Raw genomic sequence first — 24,645 nt, forward strand, 5'->3', positions numbered from 1 at the left:
TATTTATTTTAATGACAATCATTCATTTTGACAGACTCGATATAAGACATGGCAAATAGCCATTATAACTGTTATTTTAGTATGCAAAGATTTGTACTTTTTCTGTACATGAACATTTGAATGATACCTGATTATTTTTTAAGACATTCTTAAATTTATTAAGAAGTTTAATCTTCAAAATACTTAAGATCAGAAATACCTCCGAAAGTATTAGAATAAAACAAAGCCAGTGCAGTTTAATTTCATACCAGTAGAATAAGCAGCAGATCTAGCAATGAGGAAAAACTCTAATTAAGATTATTGAATGTCTTGCTTCTCATTCTTTCAACCAAAAGTTACATGTACATGTATAAGTGGTAAGATCATCAATCGTGATATGTGGAATAGTTAAATATGGTTTCAAATTTATATTTTACTTACTTTGAATAGAAGTAAAGTAAACTTGTGGCAAAAAGGGTGTACACTCCACAAACAGAAATATTTGTAGAGAATTGACAAAGTCTGTGACGATTTTAAGGGGCATGGTCATTTTTGTCCACAGAAGATTTAATTAAAAACTGCATTGGCAAAGTAAAAAAAATAGACAAGGAAAATATTTTTCTAGAAGATGTTAAAAATGTTGCGGAAGAAGAAAGCTGGATGAAAATTATATGTAAGTTAGCCATTTACTAATAAAACATTACATAAGAAAAACGTTTTTATGCCCCCCTTCGGAAAAGGGAGGGCATATTGCTCTGCTGCTGTCTGTCGGTCCACCAACAGTTTCCGTCCATTTTCTTCGCAGAAGATGAACATATTGAAATGAAATTTAGTATACAGGTTTATCAGGATAATATCTAGGTCAAGTTCGATATTGGGTACGATTGAGCTTTTTTCGACAGAGTAATGGCCCTTGGACGTAGAAAAAATTCCAGTTACCTGCAGTTTCCGCTCATTTTCTTCGCAGGGATTAATATTTTGAAATGAAATGTGGTATACAGGTTTATCATGATAATATCTAGGCCAAGTTCGATATTGGGGTACGATCGAGCAATTATTGTCAGAGTTATGGCCCTTGGACATAGAAAAATTCCAGTTATTTGCAGTTTCCGCTCATTTTCTTTGCAGAGGATGAACATATTTGAATGAAATTTGGTATACAGGTTTATCAGGATAATATCTATGTCAAGTTTAATATAAGGTACGATATAGCTATTTTCCACAGAGTTATGGCTCTTTGACGTAGAAAATTTTCCAGTTATTTGCAGTTTCCGCTCATTTTCTTTGCAGAGAATGAACGAATTGAAATGGAATTTGGTATACAGGTTTATCATGATAATATCTAGGTCAAGTTCGATATTGGGTATGATCGAGCAATTTTTGACAGAGTAATGGGTCTTGGACATAGAAAAATTCCAGTTCGAAGAGGGTGCACATATTGATATGAAATTTCGTATACAAGTTTATCTAAATAATGTCTAGGTCGATTTTGGGTTTGATAGAGCAATTTTCGGCAGAGTTGTCCCCCTTCGACTCAGAAAAATTCCAGTTATTTGCAGTTTACGTTCATTTTCTTTTGTGGATGTTTCCAAGGGAGGGGACATAAGTGTTTCACAAACATCTCGTTTGTATTGATTTTAGAACCAGACATGATTTCAAAGAAAAACAAAAAAAGGTGAAGGGGGGTCTGGGGGTCCTACCCCCAACGGGATTTCAAGGGGCAGCACCCCTGATCAGGGGGGGGGGATGGCTATTTTATCATTCAAAACCCCTGGAGAACTGAATTTTTGAAGCACATATTTGAATTTTAAATGATAAAATCAACATGAAAATATCTACTTATAGTCCTTCTTTGTAGAAATAAATTACAACAAAAAACACTTAAGTTCTTAATTTTTTCATGTTTTGACAATGTCCCAGTCTTGCTTTTTTAGCTGCATGTACAATCAATTCTTTTGCCTTTGTCTTAGATTGAGAATTTTTAACACGAATATCTAACTGTCTCTGTTTCAAAAGCTTTTCATCCTTTTTCTTATCTAGATCAGCTTTATATTCATTATTAGAACTGCTCATATTTTTGCAAAGCATTTTGTCCACAGTTTCATGCATATAATCCTTCTTCTGAAAAAAGTGAATGGCATTTTTTCCATCAGCACTAAGTCTATATTTAATAGTCTGTATGGCACTGTAGGTCTCCAGATTCAATCTTCCAGACTTGTTGTCTATGACATCATTCATGACATTGAAAGATAATTCCACCTGAGGACCATTAAAGCAGCTAAGTAAAGCTTGTACCAATTTTGAGAGGTTAGGATATTTCTGAACAACTTCCTCTTTTCACCACCAATGATCAATCCTGGTATCTTCTATCTCTGGAAGTGAGTTGTCAATGTGACACTTCCTGATTTCTTGGTCATGTTCCTCAGTTTCAGCTTCATTAAGTACTGTGGTGGCATATGTAGGAAGCTTCTGCATAAATGACAAAGTCTTAGAATGGCCCCTAATTTCTGGATGGATTGCCCCCAGTGATTGAAGGAGTGGATTAGTTAAAGGTAACTTATCCTGCAACACTTTACCACAGAGGGTGAAGGCATCAACAACCTGAAAGAAACATTTTGTACTACAATTATTCTAACAATTAAAATAAAGTTGTTAAAAATATGGCAAAATAAGTACATGTAATACACTGAAAACAAAATAAATAATTTACTTGTTTCATAAAGCCTTTCACCACAAAGTCCTTCTTGGTTGATTTTCTAATCGCTTAATGTGCCTTCACCCCAAGAAACATGCTTTCTGCATTTAACTGATTGCTTTGGCTTGAAATATCCAGTTTCTTCAACCTTGAGGATGACTTGGCCCCGATCACAACATCAGGCTTGATGAAACAAACTAGGAATTCTTTGAAAAGTCTAACCTGCAAGGAAAGTTTTCAATAAATTATGCACAATGCAGCAAAAATAGGTAAAAACAAAGCAAGAATTCATTATTTAATAAGATTTTCATACATGATTTTAAGATTACCTGTTCTTCATGTAACAAGTGAATTAGAGGTTCCTTCATCTCGAAAAGTATCACAAAGCTCTTCAGTAAGGGGAAAACAGATGAGTCGAGTCCCATTAACAATTTTGCAAGCAACCTTTCATGAAAGAGTTTTTCAACTATCCTCAATTTTCTGTCCTTTCCGTCCTTAGTGAGTTTTTTTTTCAGCAGTTCCCGTAGAGACAAAAGTAGATATTAATGACCTAATAACACAAGATATAAAGCAGAAATAAATAATTGACAGTTTGTATAACAAAATAAATCAATATACTTTCAAATAATGTATCTTGATTGTATTAGTAAGTAGTAATACACATTAAATACCTGTATTAGAAACACAATAACATAAATACCTATTTCATGAGTCAGTTGAATTGAAACAAGTTGAAACAAAAAACTGAAAAACAATTTAAACAAAAAATAAATAACAGTCATATAATCAATAAACGAACAAAAAAATAAATCAACAAATCAATTCAATTAATTGCACATTTTTATTATCAATGACTTGATCAAGAGAAACACAATAGGCAACAGCCAAAACTCACCATTCTGATTTCATGCAATCTGTTTCTTGAGGACTCTGAAACATTAAGTCGGTGAATATTCTCTGCTGTTACTGGTAGAAACTTAGCCCTTTCCGATAATGACTCAGAAATCCAACATGGGAAATAAAACAATGTAAGACAGTCTAAAAGTCTTAAAGCATCCAAAGTAACACCATAAACAGAGAGCCATCTATGACTGACATATCTTTGTGGCATGGTGTATTTCACATTACATATCAGACATATTTCCTGAAACAGTTCTCTTAAATCAGCTGACCATTTAAAATCATTGAAAAGGTCAATGTACAACTGCTCTATAAAGTTTTTGAATGGTTTACAAAATGCTTTAGCAGCATTATGGACATGATGACATACATCTCCATACATATCCAGAAGGTGTGGAGCTTTTTCTCTACGTATACGAGTTTCTAATCCTGTCTTTGACCCCCTCATCACATTGCATGAATCCATGAAAATTGACATCATATTGTCCCAAGGAATTTCATTTTTTTCCATTAGCTGATCATTTTTTTCATACAGAGTTACACTGTCAACTTTAATGCTGGAGAGTGATCCAAAGTGACAAACTTTAACTTGCCTCATCACAGGACAATAAAAGATAACAAGAAATGTCAACACTCTATGAAAATTGTTGCTTGTACTTTCATCCATATTCAATGAGAATTTTGAATATTTCATCATCTCTGTAACATAATGTTCAAATGTTTTCCCCACTTCATATCTTGTTAAAAAGGAGGCTGTAGTGCGATTCATTGTTAAAGACTCCAAAGCTTTCTTAGCTTTAGCTAATGCTTTAGTAAGTTCTATGACTTTGGGCAGAAGAGCGAATAACAATGAATATTCTGCTGCAAATGCTAGCACCATTGCTTTAGCATTAGCAATACGATCACTTATGGGTGTTATTGGTGCAGCCACTTTTTCTTCTGCAACAACAGTTTTGTAAATGGGGTTCAGTCCATATGGAAGTTTGGGGGAAGGTTTTGAAGTACCAAACGTACCTAAAAGAAATTCAAATATTCAGAAAGCAAAGATTTTATTGACAAATTTATTCTGCAAGCATGACTTAATACTTAATATCAGAGAAAAACTGTAACAGTACATTTTACCAGTAAAATATTTAAAATACTTACAAATTTCATTAACTTGACAGTTTGTAGTTCGATTCTTGAATTTCTATGTTGTCCCTGTGAACCTTTTTCGTTAAGTGTTCTAAACTCTTCCACTCCCTACCCGCATAACTAATGTGTTTATTGCAAATCTGGCATATTGCAACACCTTTTACGTTGATTTTCCGGATATATTTAGATCTGAATCGTTGTTAACGACCTTCTCAAGCCACTCTCATCTCCAGCTATTTCGGAGGCCCTTGTCAATGAACTGAACATCGGCTTGGCCTCTTTCCACCACATGTCTAGACATTTTTAGGCTTTATCTCAAACATAGCATAAACGGACTCTTGATTGGATAAAGTCAACTGGGAGACAATTATTCAACCAATGAACAACCAGAACACATACAAACATAGGAAGTTTTAAGAAAATAGTAAAACTCAAATCAATTACGGAAAAAAATCCGGATTACTATGAAAAAGCGGAATCGAAAAATTGGAGCGGAAATTATAAATCCGGATAGCGGATTTCCGCTTTAAAGCGGAAAAAAATCATGTATGTAGAACGGATTAAATGAATGCTATGAAACAGTACATTCGTTGATTTTTGCAAGCAACAAAGCGCAATTTAATAATATAACGTGAGCATGTTTTTAAAGAAAGAGTAAAGTTCATCGGAATGTAAATCACTCTGAGACAATAATATAATATAATAGTAGCTTGAAGATGGAAGTATTCTAATTTTTTTTTTCATATTTCTTATACTGAATGGATTATTTAGTTTCATTTATACAACAAAATATGGCTACAGGATCATCAGCATGATTGTATCAATGTAGCAGTTTAGGCCCAAAATTATTCCTGTTTCCTGTCCCCCGACCCTAAAAGTTGTTTTTTTTGTGATCATGGTGGTGATCGGTAACTTCGCCATAATTTCCCCAGAAAGAGAAAAAAAGATGCCCAGTCTTCTGAGTTCATAATCGTGTAAATTAACGTCACTGACAAAAGAATGATAGAAAACTAATCTAAAGACATTTTACTGCATAAATTAACCTTGTGGTTATTACCTTGCGACTTTTTTATCTTCTGGGGTTATAAATACGGGTGATGAAACTATTTTTTTCGGCCTTATAGTAAGATGATTAGAAATAAAGTTATGCAAAAAACAGTTTAGCCAGCTTTTCAGCTGTGATGTAAGAAAGCGTTGAAGAGGTCGCGATCCACTTGGGAATTACGGTTTTAATCTGTATGTTAGACTTGCCATGGTCCTGGGAGGTTCCTAAGATTTGAACTTTCTTATAAATATTCCTTTTGTAAACATGTCTGCTGCCCAGATTGATATCAGCTATTTCTGTTTCAGATACGGTCGTTGGGTACCGTACCAGACAATGCAACTTCTCGTATATATCCTTATGTGGCCGTCAGGTTTCCAATTTTTGATTGGTGTATTCATCGGTAAAGACTTCAAACGATATTGTAATGTATTCTGCAAATGTAAAATGAATGAGCCGGTAAGCAAAATAATCGAAATGCCATTTACCCTTAACAATGCTTTCTATTTTCCTGCTCCGAACGAAATGAGATATATTCTTGTGTGTCTGTTCCTAACAAATTTCTGTCGCGTTTTTCTCAGCAACTATCAATTGCAGATACTTGAAATATTAATATTTTGTTAAGGTATGCCCTTTTCATTTTATTTTTGTAAAACCAATTCCCTGTTCAGGGATTATATTAGGAACTAGATTTTGACCCGTGCGTGCACAGGTTGACATTGCATATGATATCGGACATTTACGAAATAGATACATCGACACTTAGATACATCGACACGCCGTTTTGTTGACATTTACATAACCAAGCTTTAAGACTACAAAAACGCTATTAATTTCACTACGCTCTGCTTAGTTAGAATAATCTAACTGTGTCTCGGAACAGGCCTTCGCCACAGTTAAGATGCCTCCCCTATACCCGTAATGTAGCAAAAAAATGCAGAATGGCTCCGAAACGATTTTGGAGAAAATAAATTAGGCTGCATTGAAAATAACAGTTAAAGAGGTATAGTGCACTTAATATACGATTTGGCCTCAAATATAGCCTTTTGCAAACATCAGACATTTTCAATATTATACAATATTTAGTTTAAATATATTCAAAGAAACGCAAATTACACAATCACCATGCTCTGAGAGTCTTAATTATCTTACACGACATCATTAATATTTTCAGGTTTTGTAAGGGATATGTAGGAAAGTAGTTAGTATACAAAATTGGATATTTGACTATTTGAACCACTCTAAACTAAAGACATCCGATTATGTTCTACAGGTATTGTAGTACAAGTTTACATTGAATTGGTTTTGGTTTAACGTGGTCTTCGTACTGAAAATTAGACAAATATCTTCATTAGTGTCTTTTCTAATACAATCATGTATATAGTCATATACAATGTATATTGAAAATTCATCTGCTGAAAATATTAGATGCGTGGCACAATGGTAAAGCGGAGGTCTTTTTTATTTTGTGGTCGCTGGATCGAATCCACTAAGAAGTATTTTTTTCTTCACTTAAATTGAAACATGAACAGAATAGAGAGGTTAAGTTACATGTATCTATTCATCTGGGTTAAAATTATCGTGTATGATTCAGTCTGAGTATGAGCATACCCAATATAAAAAGATCTCTTCTAACACTGTACATGTACTTTTTTTTTTTACACTTAAAGTAAATCCACCCTCCTGTGACGTCATACATTTTACATAAACCATGAATTCATTAAAGTTCTTGCAAGTAGATTTGTAATTTCTACGTTATTATAGGTGCACATCAAAAACTCAAATCATTGTTTACTTGGAGATATCTAATAAGCGTTTTTCATCCTTATATTGGACATAATTCAATTATTACAAAGGGAAATAACTCTTTTCTACTTTTCTCTAAGTGATATATCTAAATGCTATAATTTTTCTAATGTAAACAATTTTTTTCTTTTTTTTAAATTAATTTTAGTTTTCTGGCATAGTAAGCAATAAAATTTAAATAGACAAACAAGTATCCATCCACTTATATATAATTTTTAAACAAAAAAAGTGTGATTTTCAAATGATAATTTCAGTCTTTGGTTTTTATTACCTTACATCGTAAATAGTATGGATACATATATATTTTATTTATTTATTGATGAAATTCAAGTCCAACAAGTTAAAAAAAAGTTTAGTTTTTAACTTTGAACCCATAATTTTATAGATATGGAGTTACCTTAATCCATTGCATTCTGCTTGAACTTATCACGGTTCAGAATATCAACAACTGCTATACAGAGTTTCCCAAATTTATGACAAATCAGTTCTTACAGACACCATGCTATAATCAGTGCAGTGTATCCATGTTTCGAAAATCATATTGCGACAGCTATAGGTACCTGAAGTTATTTTTAGTAACAGGTACTTTCCGTCCAAACACAGGTGTAGGCGAAGTAATGGGAAAAGACGCTATACCTCTTTTCATCTAAAAATTTAATTTATTTTAATGAAGAATTCAACAATTGTTAACCGACGTTTTTTACTCGCTTCGAATTTACACACCATGTTGACATTCGAAACTCTCAGGATATTTCATATTAAGGTATCCCACTCCTCAATGTTGTTGTATCAAGATTTTCTTGAGAAGTATATCATTGAAATCTGTAGACAAAACAAACTTAAAAAATACAAAGATAATGGGGGATCATTATCCATCCCTCTCAGTTATGGCCCATTTAATTTGACCTTTTTGCACCTAAAATGCAATTTCATCCTGATTAGGATTTGTTGTCAGTATTTTTGATTAAGCAAACTTATTTCTTCAAATATTGTTTTTAATTATGCACAATGGTCACAATGAATAGAGGTATTACGAACAAAATTTGTACAAAGCTGCATAAATTTTTTTGTGACCTTTTTGCACTTAAAATAGACAATTTCTTTAATAGGTACAATTGGATTTGAAATAAACACTTTTTAAATATCAAGAATTTTATAAGATTAATCCAGTTTGCCTAAATATGTATTCAGTATCATTTTGACATAATAAAACATGGGGGTCAGTGATGTCAAATTTTAGATATAGGGCTTCAAAGGAAAAATTCTCGCAAAATTTGGCTTAAAAAAATTCAGACATGTTCTATATATATGCATGATTTTATGCTAAACGGCTATCACATTCCCAAGCTTTGATTTTGTACATGTCACACAGAATACAAACCTATCAAATGTTAAAAATGTGAATAATGATTAAAGTTTAATAAAAAGAAAAGTATATTGAAAATTCATAAAATTGCTTGTGTCTGTCATTTTCGTCTAAAAAACGTTCCGCACGAAAAAATAGTTCCCAAAAAAACTTGTTTGTTTCTTGAATTCAAATGGGTTTTCTTTATGAATGTTGTGTAATTATGAAATAATAATCTATCTGTGATGATTAAATAAATAAAATCATATTCGTTTTAAATATAATGATCATCTGCGCAATGAAATCAAAACATGAGGAGTGAGATACCTTAAATGCATTGAGTTAGAGCTATCTCCCGTATTCCTTTGATGAATATAATGTAAGACAAATTTTCAATTTACTTGTAATATCGTTATTGAGTTTATCTATGCACATGTGATATTGTGGAAACATAAACTAAAGAGTTTGCGCATGCGGTCTTGTTTGCGCATGCGCTAGACAGGTGAGAGGGGGATATTCAACGGATTGAGAAAATTAGAAATATGTAAGTTTTACTTATTTGTGCCTAATAGTGAATGGTGAATTTTGCATTGGCTGTGTTTAATGGACATACATTTGAAGATTCGTATGGAATTCGCATGGAATTTATAGTGTATTCTACCCGAACAACTGTTAAACTTTCTTAGCCATGTGAGTCTACGCTCAGCCCCCCAAGCGCTTTTCAGTGTTTCATTGTTTATACCCTTGGTCGCTGTCTTTAACTTGTTTTGATATGTCTTAAGTTGAAGACATAATTGAAGAAAGATATATATTATTACTAATCCTCTGAACGTTCCGAATGTGAATTTATATGTCCAAGTGTAGTATGTATAACATGGTTTTTGGGTGAAGATAAACTCGAACAACAGTGCCCAGCCAAGCGTATAGCGAACCAAAACAAAACAAAAGTGTACTGTGAACCTTCTTTGTGTAGTTTTTGTGTATCATATGTATGTCTAAACTCGAGCAACAACCAAAACGAAAACGATCTGAATTCCGCTCCTCTGACTCTGAACCGCAACCAAGCACAACTCACTTGCACAAAAAAACGAAAGATCATACAAACATAACCCCAGCCATGTCACTGCACGGTCCATGCAGGACCCAAACCAAGTTCCTCAGGCCTAGGGCTCCTTTACACCAATGTCACCCTATCATCCACACCTTGCCCACATGGTACATCCCGGGACATTTCTGTCTTCTCCACCAAACACAAACGGGATGGGGGTGCGTGTGCCTAAGCAGCAGTCCCAACAATCGGTACCGTTGTACAGCATTGTACAACGGATATCAGTAGCTGTCAAGGGTCTCTTGGTTACAGAGCTAAACAACGCTATGGAACCGTTAAAAGATCAAATTATTTCATTGCAAAACGAAAATGAAGCTCTCAAACACGAAATTTACAACCTCGAAATATACAGCAGACGCAGTTGTGTCAGTGTATAGAACCGTTAAAAGATCAAATTATTTCATTGCAAAACGAAAATGAAGCTCTCAAGCACGAGATTGACAACCTCGAAATGTACAGCAGACGCAGTTGTGTCAGGGTCTCCGGCGTATCCGAGGAGTGTGAGGATACCGACCAGGTATTGTTGGACATCGCCCAGAAACTCGTCGTTCCCCTAAAGCAGGCGGACATTGAGGTGTCCCACCGGGTGGGACCAAAAAATCCGGCAAAACCAAGGCAAATCATTGCCCGTATCAAAAATTACGAGCTACGTCATCGTCTCCTCAACTCGAGCAAAGGCCTCAGAAACGTTACAGGCATGGACAAGGTTGCCAATAAACCAAGACCTTACTAAAACCCAAAAAAAGCTAGCCTACGAGGCTAGGCAACTCGTTAAAACCAGACAAACCAAATCAACATTCGTTTGGGACGGAAAAATCTTCGTTATCGATTTTCACGACCGCAAACACATGATCCTTAACCCGAAAGACATGAGCAGTTTCCTTGCTCATATTGGAGGACGACAAACAGCGGACGGTTAAATCCTTCTCATGGTGAACTAACTCACTAGCATGAACTGCCATGCACATGATCGTTTTAAAAAACTTGGTATTTTCGGATCCTAAGATCCACTCATGATATTATATTGTGAAAAGTATTAATGTATGTGTTCAAATCGTATTCATCACTTACTTTTGACAAATTCAAAGTTTTTCATAAGTTTGTTACAATTATTACAAACAAAATCCTTTGTCTATAGTCAAACCCTTCATTACAGCACTCAAAAGAAAACAAATGACACATTTTCCTATTTTGTTCCTTGTACTTACATTTATTTCACACCTCTCATTTCTGCAGTGTATGCAAGAGAGGGATTAATATAAGCCCTATGGCTTGTTTCCCGATCTTACAATTGTAATTATCATCATGTAAATGTATTTGAATCTATAATGAATAAATATTGTTTAAACTAAACTAAAGAGCCTCTCGTCGTTTAGCGTGAATGTAATGCGCATGTGCAAGATTGTAAAATCCAATAAAATCCAGATAATTTCCGGATTTTTTAAAGGAATTTTCGTAGATTATTAATTGGCGAAGCATGATTGAGAAAAAATTAAAACAAATTGGTAATCTTCAAGTACCAATGATGTTTAAAATATATAAAACAAATGACAATACTCTTCCGATTTCTCGGTATTAAAGCCCAAAAATTCAAGTCTATTATTTTAATATAGTAGTAAAGATTATATCATTATAAGAATAGGAATAATATTTGTTAACATGTACCAGCAGCCCCCTTTTAAAACATATGACACATCCTGGTTCTGTGTTCATTTTTATTGAAATACTGTAAAGGTGTTTATTTACGATTGGGTGAAATTTACAGTATTTATGCGGTAGACTTAACACTGTAAATACTCCCGTTCAGTGGTAACATTTAAAACTGTAGAGTGGTAAATCACACAAGCTCGTATTTACTTCCCACGCACATTGTTTTACTTTACTATTTAGAAATTTATTATCAGCGTAAATAACTACTTTTTACACTGTTTTGATGCATAATTGGCGATTATGTAGACGACGGTAGTGAATTTCGTTTGTGACCATGTCCTTTTACATAATTATATATATTCAATGTTAAGTTCATGCATTTGCAAGTGCATGCAACGTAAATGTCTGATCAGAGAGAGCAACCGACCAAAACCTTAGCGATTGAGGAGCTATTGAAACTAACATGGCGACCAAAATTCATGCCAGCTTTAAGGAGAATAAATGTAAACAATGAACCCCAAAATAAAGGGGTATAAATGGTGTATATGGTTTTAATTTGGATAAAAAAAAGTATTCATATATTGAATTAAGACCATTAAAATTTGAACATATTCGAAATTTATTTTTTGTGAATTTACATGTACTGAGGTCGTAAAAAACAACAATTTAAGTCGTTAAGGAAAAGGCTTTGGCAAAGAATTGTAGCTTACAGACCAGGATTCGAGTGTGCAACTAAAGACATTGTCAACCAATCGCTGTCAAATGTGATATGATTCAAGTTTCATCGTAAACGAAAAATGTTAATTGAAAATATTTCAGAACGACACCAATGGTATTGTGCTTAAATCTGTGCGAGAGTGCACAAGTGGATTTAAGTATTCCCTGGATAAACAGAGTACCATTGTTACCGAGGTAATGAAAGGTCGATTAATAAATGCGTATTCAAAACTTTATTGAAACAATTAATGGCCAGGAACTAGTTTTAATTGGGTTAACTCTTGGCTGTTTTATTTGTAATACGTACACTGTTCTAATACTCCTCATTTACATTTTAAGCAAAGACTGTATTTATTAATTAGGGAAAATCTTATGACATCTACAGCAAAATGTGGAATAACAAACTATATATGAAAACAAATTTAATTTCCCTTTATCTGCTTACAGTCATATGTATTTTTAAGAAATTCACTTGAATACAAGAAACGTATTTGAATGTGTGTCTATAGTACCAGATTTACAAGGAGTAGTGTTTTGTATTTTTTTTTTAATTACAAAATATATTTTGATAACATCTCTGACACTTAATTTCGCCTAAGTTTCCTATCCCTTTCCATCTCAACCCTGACTGAGAGGACTCGCATATACTATCGTTGTTGTTTAAACAACATGTTTTCGTTTAACATTAGGAAGTTACAAATTCATTTTTACTACAATTATTTCACTTCTCGTTGCAGTTTTATTTTGTATGTGATCGATTTAACTTGGTGGAATTCCTTCAAACACTGATTATAGCCGGTCAGCTAGTGGGATCAGCATGTACCTCTTCCCTCAGCGACAGAGTAGGAAGAAAAACCGTCCATCTTTGCTGTAATGTTTTAACTTTGATCTTTGGAATATGTGTGGCGTTTTCTACAAATTATACAATGTTAGCAGCTATGCAGTTTATTTTGGGACTTCTGCTTCGGGTAGATGGATGTACTGTGTGATTGAGTCAAGTAAATAGGATTTTAACCAAATATAACGGAATGTTATACCGCATTAAAAAAAAATATCTTACTTTGATAACTGAGGTTCAATCCTACTAGTCTGTACACAGGAAAGAAATGCAGATTGAACGAAACTGACAGTTTTTGAAATCCTAATGCTAATTATAGAATAATTGATTGTAACATTGATAAACAATATATATATATATATATATATATATATATATATATATATATATATGAATGTTATAGTCAAAACATATTTTATTATAAGCTTAAGATTCTTATGGTTATCATGGTAACCAGACCTGTTATTAATGTTTATTACAGAGATAAGTGTTACCTAATTTGATATAAATTTAATATTCTATCTCCAAACTTCATGTTTTAATCAAATATTTTTGTTACAGTTAAAGAATAATGTTTATGTAAAATCCAGACAACTTGAAAAAAATACAAACCAAATAATTAGTTTCTGAGAAGAGGATTTTTGCAAATTTTCAATATTTTTTTATCTATCCCCATTGTGGCCCACTCTACCCCGGGAGGTAATGATTTTCACAACTTTGGATCTACACTACCTGATCATGCTACCACGCAAGCTTCCGCTTTCCTGGCTAATTAGTTTCTGAGAAGATTTTTGAAGATATCCTCTATAAATTCCTATGTTGGAAATTCAACCCCCTCATTTTGACCCAACCTACACCCAGGGGTCGTGATTTTCACAACTTTACATCAACGTTTTCTGACGATGCTTCCACACAAGTTTCAGCTTTATTGGCGAATTTGTTTTTGAGAAGAAGATTTTTAAAGATATTATTTTATAATTATTCCTAATAAACTCCCATTGAAAAAAAGCGTAGTTTTTTTTAAATTGGCCCAGTAGTTTTTGAGAAGATGTCGAAAATGTGAAAAGTTTACAGACAGACAGACAAAATGTGATCAGAAAAGCTCACTTGAGCTTTCAGCTCAGATGAGCAAAAATGATTCTACATAACCAAATTTATTTAGGCTGCATAAACTTTTTAATCATCCTAACATCATTTTTTTTTAACACATCTAAAGCAAATTTAAAACTTGAAATTCTTAACTCTGACATTTATTCAATTCACTTGTCTAAATAAATTTTTCTTGTTTATAATTGATGTATATTTGAAACATACTTTCATGGTTTTTATGATGATTGTATTTCAGGTCTCTGATGTCTTTATGTCGAAAACCTCCACACACAGGGTGGTTAGACTTGACCAAGGGGGTAATGTTGCTATTAAGCTGTGGGGATCCAAGTCATCCCTGTCCCCGGCAGAAGGCTCAAGTATTGAGGCAAAATGCTTGAAGGTGGCGTCTTACAAAGAAAAAAAAAGAATTCCATTCTACCCAAAGCACTACCACCAAAGTAAAAGATATATTATTTGACAAACATTTTGAAATCTTATTACTTTTAATATGCATCTATTTCGAAAAACATGAACTAAAAGTGTAAAAAAAATGCAATACATTTAAAAAAAAAAGCTCAAGACTACCTTGATCACCAAAAGTCTACTCCAATAAAATCATTTAGATGTTAGGTGCCACCAGTTCTTAGACTCTCAATCTTAAAGAAACAGAAAACATCCATAAATGAGAATTTCTCTCCCCCCCCCCCCACCCACAATCAAGTGTGATTTTTTTTCAAGAGATCATTCCAATTTTCGTTATTGACCATTCATTTAGAAATACTTACTTTTTAAAAACAAATATGTTAGTTGACTACTTTGTAATAAATAAAATTTATTAGTTTTAGTGTAACACCGGTAATTAAATTAAAATTAATTATAAATTGACTTAACAAATTCCTAAAAAGTTTTGCATTTATAAAATCTGAAGTTAAAAATATCTTAAAAGTTAAAAAAATTTGTAGATATATTTTTCACTATTTAAAAAGTATTAATAAGTATTAAAAGTATGGTTGTATTTAAATCTATAATATTGTATATTGCTGCATGATAAAAACTCAATTGATTTAAAAAAACACATTGGTCCAAATGACAGGGACCAAAAAGATCAGGGGGAGAAATAAGAAAGCACCCATTCATGCTCTATTTACAAATTAAAAGTACAATTCTTCTCTATACGGAAGTATGTCATCTTTTATTCTTGATCTAGCGACAGAATACTGTTCGGTATTAAATATATTAAAAAACTAAAAATGTTGTTCACACTAAAGAATTTAAAAAAAAAAATCCGAATAATTGTAAAAGATTGGATATCCCCCATATATGAGGTCTCTACAAAGAGAAATAAAAAAAGAAGCGGACCACAACCGAATGGTGGGAGAAGGAAAGTTGGAAGCTTCACATTGGACCTTATGGTTGAAGAAAAACAGAAAGCAGTAAGTTGTACATAAATATTTATCATATAAGTATATTTAATGAACTCCCATTAAGCGATTGCCTTCAACACAAACAAATAAACAATAGTTTTAATAATGAATTATTTAATCAGCAACTCAAATGTACACTTGTTAATGGATGTGTTCATCGTAATATGTGTAATTTATAAAACTTGTTTATCTTATCTATAATCCTGTCTAAATTGTTCATTCACTTTAGCATAGATAATGATTTCTAGATAAATTGATTATGAAATAATGCCATAAAATTGAAAGTAATGATTTGTAATATTCGTCTGTAGCATCAGGTATTAATATTTTCACAGTTTAAAGAGAGATCAACATGACAACCTGCTCATTTAAAGAATCCATCGTTGGAAAAATTATCTCCTGTGGAAATGTTGTTACATGTAATATTTCTACTAAATAGATTGTTCAATAATTATTATGTACCGAACCAATAGCCACGCACGCATATATTTAATTATCATATTGTCCCGAAAACAGTTAAATCGGAAGACAGTTTATTGCAGTTGTGTGGATGGTGGTATATCGATCAAGTTTGCAGTTTGATTGTATGCCCAAATCACGGGCTAAAACTTGGACTTAGTAACCTTGTGGAAAGTTCTGGGGCCCGTTTCACTAAAAGGCGTATCCCTGTCGTACTCCACGCCCGGCGTAAATCCGGAATTAAGTATTATATATTTGGACTAAGGTCCTTTTCACTAAAAGGCTTTGTGCCCGCTGTAAGTTAAGAAAAAAAAATTCTCTAGATTGACAAAGGCAGGCGTGACTATAGACGTAAACATTGAATAATGACGACCTTCTGGCTTCTTTGCAGAAGAAGATTGAAAACACATCGGAAGGAAGGCGTTTTTCAGAACTGAACTAACCCTCACGAGTACCTAGATGATATAGACCTTGTGATTAGGTATAGTTTCCCGCGAAAAGCCATTCGGAAACTGAAAAATGATGTTGACCCTATTGTAAGGCGACTTATTAACAAAAGCCATGCCATTCCCACCCACATTCAAGTTCATGTATATGTGTTATGTCCGCTAGCCAAGGGTTTCTGATCCGCACCGCTTCTCACAAACTATTGGCATACGGTGCCATCAAAAGTTGGGATTTTATCTTCAGTTCTAATTGGGGTTTATCATAACTGGTCGACCGATCAAAAGGTGCACAACAAATCTCATATGATCGATAATCTCCATTCGGGATGTTTTGTACTCTTTACTCAAGAGAATGAAACAAGAGGCCAATTGGCCTTAACGGTCACCTGAGTAGCATATATCCAATACACAAACTTGTCATGGAGTCTCATATATGCATCTAATTAATTAGGTTTCATACTGGAGTAGAAAAATTATAAATTAGTAATGACAACCACATTTAATTCAAAAAAAAACTGTGAAACCTATAATTTTGGTGAAAAACTAAAAGATCTGGTCTACAAAATAATGAATTCAGTTTTCCTTTCAGGTGTGTGGGAGTAAAGAAGATAATTTTTTAACGCTATATGCATTAACATATATACATCCATTTTGGCCCTGCCCTAGAGTCAAAACCCATACCCCAGGGGACATGAAAATTAAAATTTCAGAAGAGGACTTCCTGGTAAACATAATCATTAGTCGTTTTTTTTTTATACAGATGTGTGAGAATAGAGAAGAAGATTTTTAAACATTATATGCATTAACACTTTATTGCCATATTGCCCCCCCCCCCCCATGTCCTGAACCCCTGACCCAGGGGCCATGAATTTCACAATTTAGGTAAAGGAGATTGTGGATATGATAACCATGTATTCAGTTTTTTGCCCACATGTGTGGGAGAAGAGAAGAAGATTTTTTTAGATTTTAATCATTTTTACTAAATGGCCATATTGGCCCCACCCTAGAGCATGAACACCTAACAAAGGGGTCATGAATTTCACAATTTTAGTAGAGACCCTCATGGACATCATTCCCACCCACATTCAAGTTCATGTATATGTGTTATGTCCGCTAGCCAAGGGTTTCTGATCCGCACCGCTTCTCACAAATTATGAATATATTTTAATAGTGTTGACATTATTAGAACCGATTTAACAAGGCCTTGGACTTTAAGTAGGACGTTACTATCCATTTCTTGCGTCCAAACAAGTTAAAAATGACGCTGATTTCGAGTGAAATATACACCGATTGTGTAGTCTTGGCTCAAAAGCCAGACAAATCTTGTTGATTTCAAAAAGCAATGGCTTAGTGGCCTACAATGAAATAGACAGGCCTACGTCACATTGCTGTTTGAAACCAACTACCCAAAGTCCTAGCTCTTGTTAAAATGGTTCTACTTTTACCTTTACGTTAAGATCTATACAATGTTGAAGTGAATTATGTGCCAGTGAAAGGCCTTGCACTTCTACTAATACTGACAAACATATTGTGATACGTTTTTTTTAATTTAAAAAACTCATTTTGTTTTGAAATCTACACACTTTAATGTCCCGCTTGTTGAGGACAATCCGACATGCATATCAGTTTGACAATATGTTATAATAATTTTTATAATTTAAAGTATTTTATATATATATATTTATATATATATATTTATATATATATATATATATATATATATATATATATATATATATATATACACACACACACAAACCAATGAAGGATGGAAATCAACTGTAATAACCGATGTGACCGCAGTACATGTTGAGACTGAGGTATCTGTTACAAAGCATTACTATATTCTACAATGTACATGCGGATTATCTTAAAGAATCAAAACAATTGGTAAATTAAATAGTATAGGAAGCAAAAAGCGGAAAGGCAACATTAATAGGGCTTTAAAGTTATATACAGTGAACGTATAATAGTTTACAATGTATCATATGTTTATATACACTTGTTTAAGAATTACTGGAAACGACAGTATCGACCCCACCGTCAATCCCGGAGATAAGTTCATCCAGCATTATTAATAAAATCTAGCGATAAAAATGAAAATGTAGTTGCCATTTTCCATTTCATTAAATTAACTTAAAAGATGCAAAGAAGACATTGGTGGAGTATTAATGTCTGTATCAGAAAATCATCAGATTCAGAATTTAATGAAATGAGGCAAAATTAAATGAAATAGATGTAAAGTCTACACCCATGCACATCTTTTAGAAATCTGGAAATAGACAAGAGGGCAATTTGCCTTAACGGTCACCTGAGTAGCATATAACCCATACACAAACTTGTCGATAAGTCTCATATATGCATTTAATTAGGTTTCATTCTGGAGTAGAAAAATTATAAATTTGTAATGACGACCACCCACCTCCCTGCCTGAAATCTTACAAAACGAACTATGAAACCTATAATTTTGGCGACAAACATAAAGATCTGGTCTACAAAATCATGAATTCAGTTATCCTTTCAGGTGTGTGGGAGTAAAGAAGATAGTTTTTAAACATTATATGCAAGAACACCTATACATCCATTTCGGTCCTGCCTAAGAGTCAAAACCAATACTCCAGGGGACATGAAATTAAAATTTTAGTTGAGGACTTCCTGGTAAACAGTTATAAAGTCAGTTTTTCATATAGATGTTTGAGAATAGAGAAGAAGATTTTAAACATTATATGCACTAACACAATATCCCCCCCCCCATGTCCTGACCCATGTTGTGACATGAATTTCACAATTTTTATAGAGGGCTTCATGGACATCATAATCATGCATTTAGTTTTAACAAATATATATGGGAGTAGAGAAGATTTTCTAAGATTCAATACATTTAACTATATGGCTATATTGGCCCAACCCTAAGCCTGAACCCCTGACCCAGGGGCCATGAATTTTTACAATTTTGGTTGAGGGCTTTATGGACATCATAATCTTGCATTTAGTTTTTAACAAATATATATTGGAGTAGAGAAGATTTTCTAAGATCCAATACATTTTTACTATATGACCATATTGGCCCCACCCCAGAGACAGAACCCATTACCCAGGGGCCATGAATTTCACAATTTTGAAAGAGGGCTTCATGGACATCATAACCATGCAATCAGATTTTTCCTCACATGTGTGGGAGTAGAGAAGAAAATTTTTGAAAATGTTTTTTTGCATATTTGGCCCCACTTGTGGTGCCCCGGGGTGGTAGAGCCAAGAATTTCACAAATTCGATTCCTTTTACCATAAAGATGCCTCACATCAAAAATTGTAACAATTGGACTTGTAGTTTTTAAGAAGTTAAAAATTGTTAACGGACGACGCACGAAAACGGATAGCAATAGGTAACCTGAGTTTACTCAGCAGGTGACCTTAAAAGCAAACAGAGAACAATGATGAACTAGCAGATCAAATCTTGGACCTAAATACAGATCCATGAAATATAATTTTCAACGGTATTCACGAAGAGTTTAGAGAAAAGACTGAAAAAGTCCAGCGTGTTTTTCCAGCCGAACATCTTAAATAGACTTCAAAATAGAATTCACAAATATCCACAGATTTGGTAAGAGAAATAAAAAAAGAACTAGATCAATTGTCGCAAAGTTCATTTTCCTAGATGATCTCGACCATGTCCTTTTGTGTGCAAAAAAAAATTGAAAGGTAAATCATACCACATAAATGGACAATTTCCAGAGGAATTTGAACAGGCGAGGAAGAGTCTTTACCCAATCACGAAAGACCTGAAACAAAAAGGGGGAAAGAGTGAAGTTCGACAGAGACACTCAGTATGTGAATTGTGAGCACAGGAAACCACCAAGAGATAACACACGTACTCCAAGCAGACCAACGAACAGGCGGAGGATCAACTCTACGCCAGTCCACCGATAGGAACTCGCAGGAGAGAGTGTAACAAATGATAAACCCCAGAGTTGTAGCCTGAAAATTATTTCATTAAAATGTTGGGGAATAAAGAGGAAAATAAATTATCCAGAATTCCAGGAACTTATTCAAGAACATGATATCTTAAGCTTTCAAGAAACTAACACTGATGACGTAGATGAAATAAATGGTGAAACTTTTAAAACCATAATGAAAAGTCGAATCATATATGGTAGGGTTAATTCTGGAGAAATCATCCTAGCATTTAGACAAGATTTAAGCGAATCCATAACTGTTCATTCAACAGGTTCCAAAGCTGTTCTATGGTCGAAATTTCAAAAAAGTTTACTAATTTACAGAAATTTTTTTTTAATTGGAATAGTATATATTCCTCCAAAAAATTCTAAATATATTTGTAGAGACTCATGTAGTATGATTGAACTAGAGATGCAAGAGTTGTTGGCAGATGATAAACATGTTATATTAACATAGTGTTCTATTCATATACTAACCTGCTTACGGTACATGCATGCACAATTAGCTTAAAATTGGATCGATATCGATCTGTCTGTAAAGTATGGTTCTTGCTAGTATTTATTTATTTAATCTCTATATCCAAAAAAAATAAATAAAACCAAAGCATATGTCAACAAATCTCTTGGGTCTCACCAAAGCTTGTACAGTACTCAAAACGAGTCTTCAAACCTCAAGACACCGTATATTGCGAGTTAAATGTCGGCCATTTTTGGCATAGCACCACGGGTGAAAACATTAGAGAGCATTATTGGACATAGACAAAAAATTCTGTTTGATGAATCTGTGCACACTGGTTCTTAGAGCTCGCTGCGCTTGCTAAAATTCTGTAGTTTATGCTAAAGTTGGTAGTAAAATAAAAGTATGCACATCTGATATACTGAATAAAAAGTTATACAACTAGATACGATCTCGTTACGAGTAACGAGTAGGTCTTCCGTCCGATTTCTGTTTTAAATCATACCATGAATAATCGATACAATTTCAGAATTATCCCCCCAACACTTTCAGATAATGTATACAAATCCATTATTACGTAATAAATGGGTGTGGCAATGAGTTTTCCAGATAGATATTGCTACAATTAACAACTTTGCTTTTATAATGCATTACGAAATCTTAATCGTTTTTATGTAATTTGTAATAGACTTTACGAGTTTCTTGCCCCACCCCCCCACCCCCCCAAAAAAGGGGGCCAGCCCCTTTTTCTTGATTTCTTTGAAAAGGTCTTAAGAATACTAACAATTCTTGTTCTTACACTCATCTAAAATTGTTGATCATTTTTGAGATACAAATGTATGAATATTTTAGGGGCCAGCCCTCTAGATCCTAAATGGGGACAGAAATTCGTGTTATGATAAGTGGAATCGATTTAAATCATAAATTCAAACATTTTCTCTTCTATGATGTCTAACAAAATATGTCTACTTCTCTAGTTATATTGCGTCAAAGTTGATGTACTTTGGCCCCTAAAAATTCCTAATTACGAAATAAATGGGCGTGGCAATGATTTTTTCTAATAGATATTGGTACGATCAATAACTTTGCTTCTATAATGCATCACAAAATTTTTATCGTTTTTAAGTTATGTGTGATAGATTTTAAGAGTGTGTTGGCCCCTAAATAAAGGGGCCAGCCCCTTTTTCTTGATTTTGTTGGAAAGAACTATTGATTCTCTGCCGCTTTTGTTATATATGTCATAACAAAATATCAACTGATAAAAAGATATAAATCAAAACGTGTGAAAATTTTGAATGAAAATTCGTACCCAATTTTCGTGCCCAGGCGAGCTCCAAGAAATGCCGCAACAGGCATTAAACAACTACATGCTGCACAACTTCAAACTATAGTCTACCTATCCTGAAAATTTCATATTCATATCTCTTATGGTTTCCGAGTTTATAGCTGCACAAAATGAGTCGTCAAAAATTACAAAATGGCCGACACCTCGGTACCGGAAGTGACGACGAAAAAATAAAGAAAAATGTATTAAGTTTAGATCACGCCCAACCATCTGTGAAAAAATGGTTGAAATCGGTCAAATAGATTCCGAAAAATCTCGTGCACAAAATTTGGGAAAAAAAAAATAATAAGAAACAGTACGAAAACAATAAGGTCTTCCGCTGGAAACGGAAGACCTTAATGACTCTTATACAATACATGTCATCATATTTAACAAAATACGGTTCACATTGATTTTTCATGTATCATGGTGTTCATAATGTTAAACAAGGGTGTACTGTAACTGACTTACTGATCTCGATCTGCCATAAAAAAGTACACAGCTAACGATATTATTAGCACAGACAGGTTCTGCTTCTTTACTGCATCCATTAGATCACTAATAATCAAAAACAAGTTTAAGGTTCGATTCCACAACAAACCAGTCAAAGATGAAATTCTCACTATTTCTGCATTTAAGTACATCACTTTTATAACTAACAACACTGTCAATATCTTTTTTTAGCTTTGTCACACATAACTTAAATAGTGCCGCTCTGTATTTTGCATCCTTACAAAAGTTCTAATGGACGGCATAATGGGATCGATTGTTAAATAGTGATTTAATGGCTGCCTTAATGGATTCTTCCCTCACTATTTTGCTTGCTTCTACACCTGCAATCTTCACAAGAATTTACAATTAAACATTGACCATTTCACTCTTAAAATACAATGAATATACCTTTAATGTATGGTACATACTACCGCGCTTCTCAATTACTTTCAAATATCAACTGACATTTCATTTATAATTACCTTAACATCAAAATCCTCTGGTACATGTGTTTGTGTTGTCTTATCCTCCTTATTCATGATGTTTAGTAACTTCAAGTGTTGATCTGGATTCTTCTGCAATTTTTCAGGTGTCTTGAAGAGAGCTTTTTAAAGCGCTAAGCATAGCTCAGCGCTTTATTGTCGTTAGACTTCTATTTCCGGTGCAAGGAATAACTGCCCTCTATGAGCAGAACTATACATCATTTAAACTGGTAAGAGGTATAGGGAACCAGTTATCTGGGTGACGGAAATGGCCGAGTAGATACGATTGGTTTGCGGGGCTTACGTACATCTGCACGGGATGCTACGCAGTGATGAAAAAATATAGTGCGTATTCAGAACCTAAAATATAGAAAAATAAAATCGATTCTTTGCAAGAAAATGTCAAAAACTGTGATAAATTACTGTTCAAAAGCTATAATTTGTGATTTTAACATATCTTTTTGCGAATTCGTAGTTTTGTTACATTACTGCGAATGAATACATCGAACAGCCCGGCGCCAAAATATAGCGTGGGTTTGTTTTGTAAACAGAGCTTATCGAGATCGGAGAATTGATTGTGGATACAGCCTATCAAGATCAAGAAAAGGCGATAAAAGGCGTGACCAAACCAACATCAAGGTAAATTTTATGGTTGAGTACTCCATGTCAGACTGTGTACTATATAAAATTAACACATAAACAGTGATAAATGGCATGAAATCTTACAGTTCGAGATTGATCGCTTACGTATTTGACTGAAAAATATTTCTGTAGGGATAAATTTTATCAATTTACTTTATCATCCTGTTATACGTAGTTGCTTAATAGTTTATATTCTAACAAGGAAACAATCGGATGACCCCCTCCGGTTATTTAGATAGCCTACGCATATGATTGTTTACTTGTTTACCATGTTTCATTGACTATACTGTACTATAATCGTAAAAAGGCGACATGTTTTAATATTGTTTTTCCATTGACTGAGATAATATTGAAAGTTTGTTTATTTCTTTTCGATGGTTTTCTTTGACTGAGATAATATTGTAAATGTAGAATGTATGCAGGCTAATTTATTCTACTATCCTTATTTGAATCAGAAATTTGTAATTTTACAAGTTTGTAAAAACTGTTATATATTAGCGTAGCAGATTATATATTTGTACGTCAGAATAACATTTAAGTAAATGAATAATTTAGAGCACACAATTGAACCACAGTACTAGTATTGAATGCAGAAATTTGAAGAGCAAATTATCTTTGAGTTTATATGACAATTTAACACATTGATACAAAGAGATCTTTGAG

The 24,645-nt window shown here is 33.6% G+C and overlaps 1 long non-coding RNA gene across 1 annotated transcript; it reads right to left on the bottom strand.

The window, feature by feature from the left end:
- Positions 1-1,778: 1,778 nt before the first annotated feature.
- Positions 1,779-3,419, bottom strand: LOC128177859 (uncharacterized). The gene is made up of 4 exons (XR_008242882.1): positions 3,375-3,419; positions 3,004-3,224; positions 2,690-2,896; positions 1,779-2,580 (listed from the first exon to the last, which is right to left on the bottom strand). It is a non-coding gene; the product is annotated as an uncharacterized LOC128177859 (long non-coding RNA).
- Between the last annotated feature and the right edge of the window lie 21,226 nt (positions 3,420-24,645).

This window comes from Crassostrea angulata, chromosome 3 (assembly GCF_025612915.1).
Source record: "Crassostrea angulata isolate pt1a10 chromosome 3, ASM2561291v2, whole genome shotgun sequence".
NCBI classification, from domain to species: Eukaryota; Metazoa; Mollusca; class Bivalvia; order Ostreida; family Ostreidae; genus Magallana; species Magallana angulata.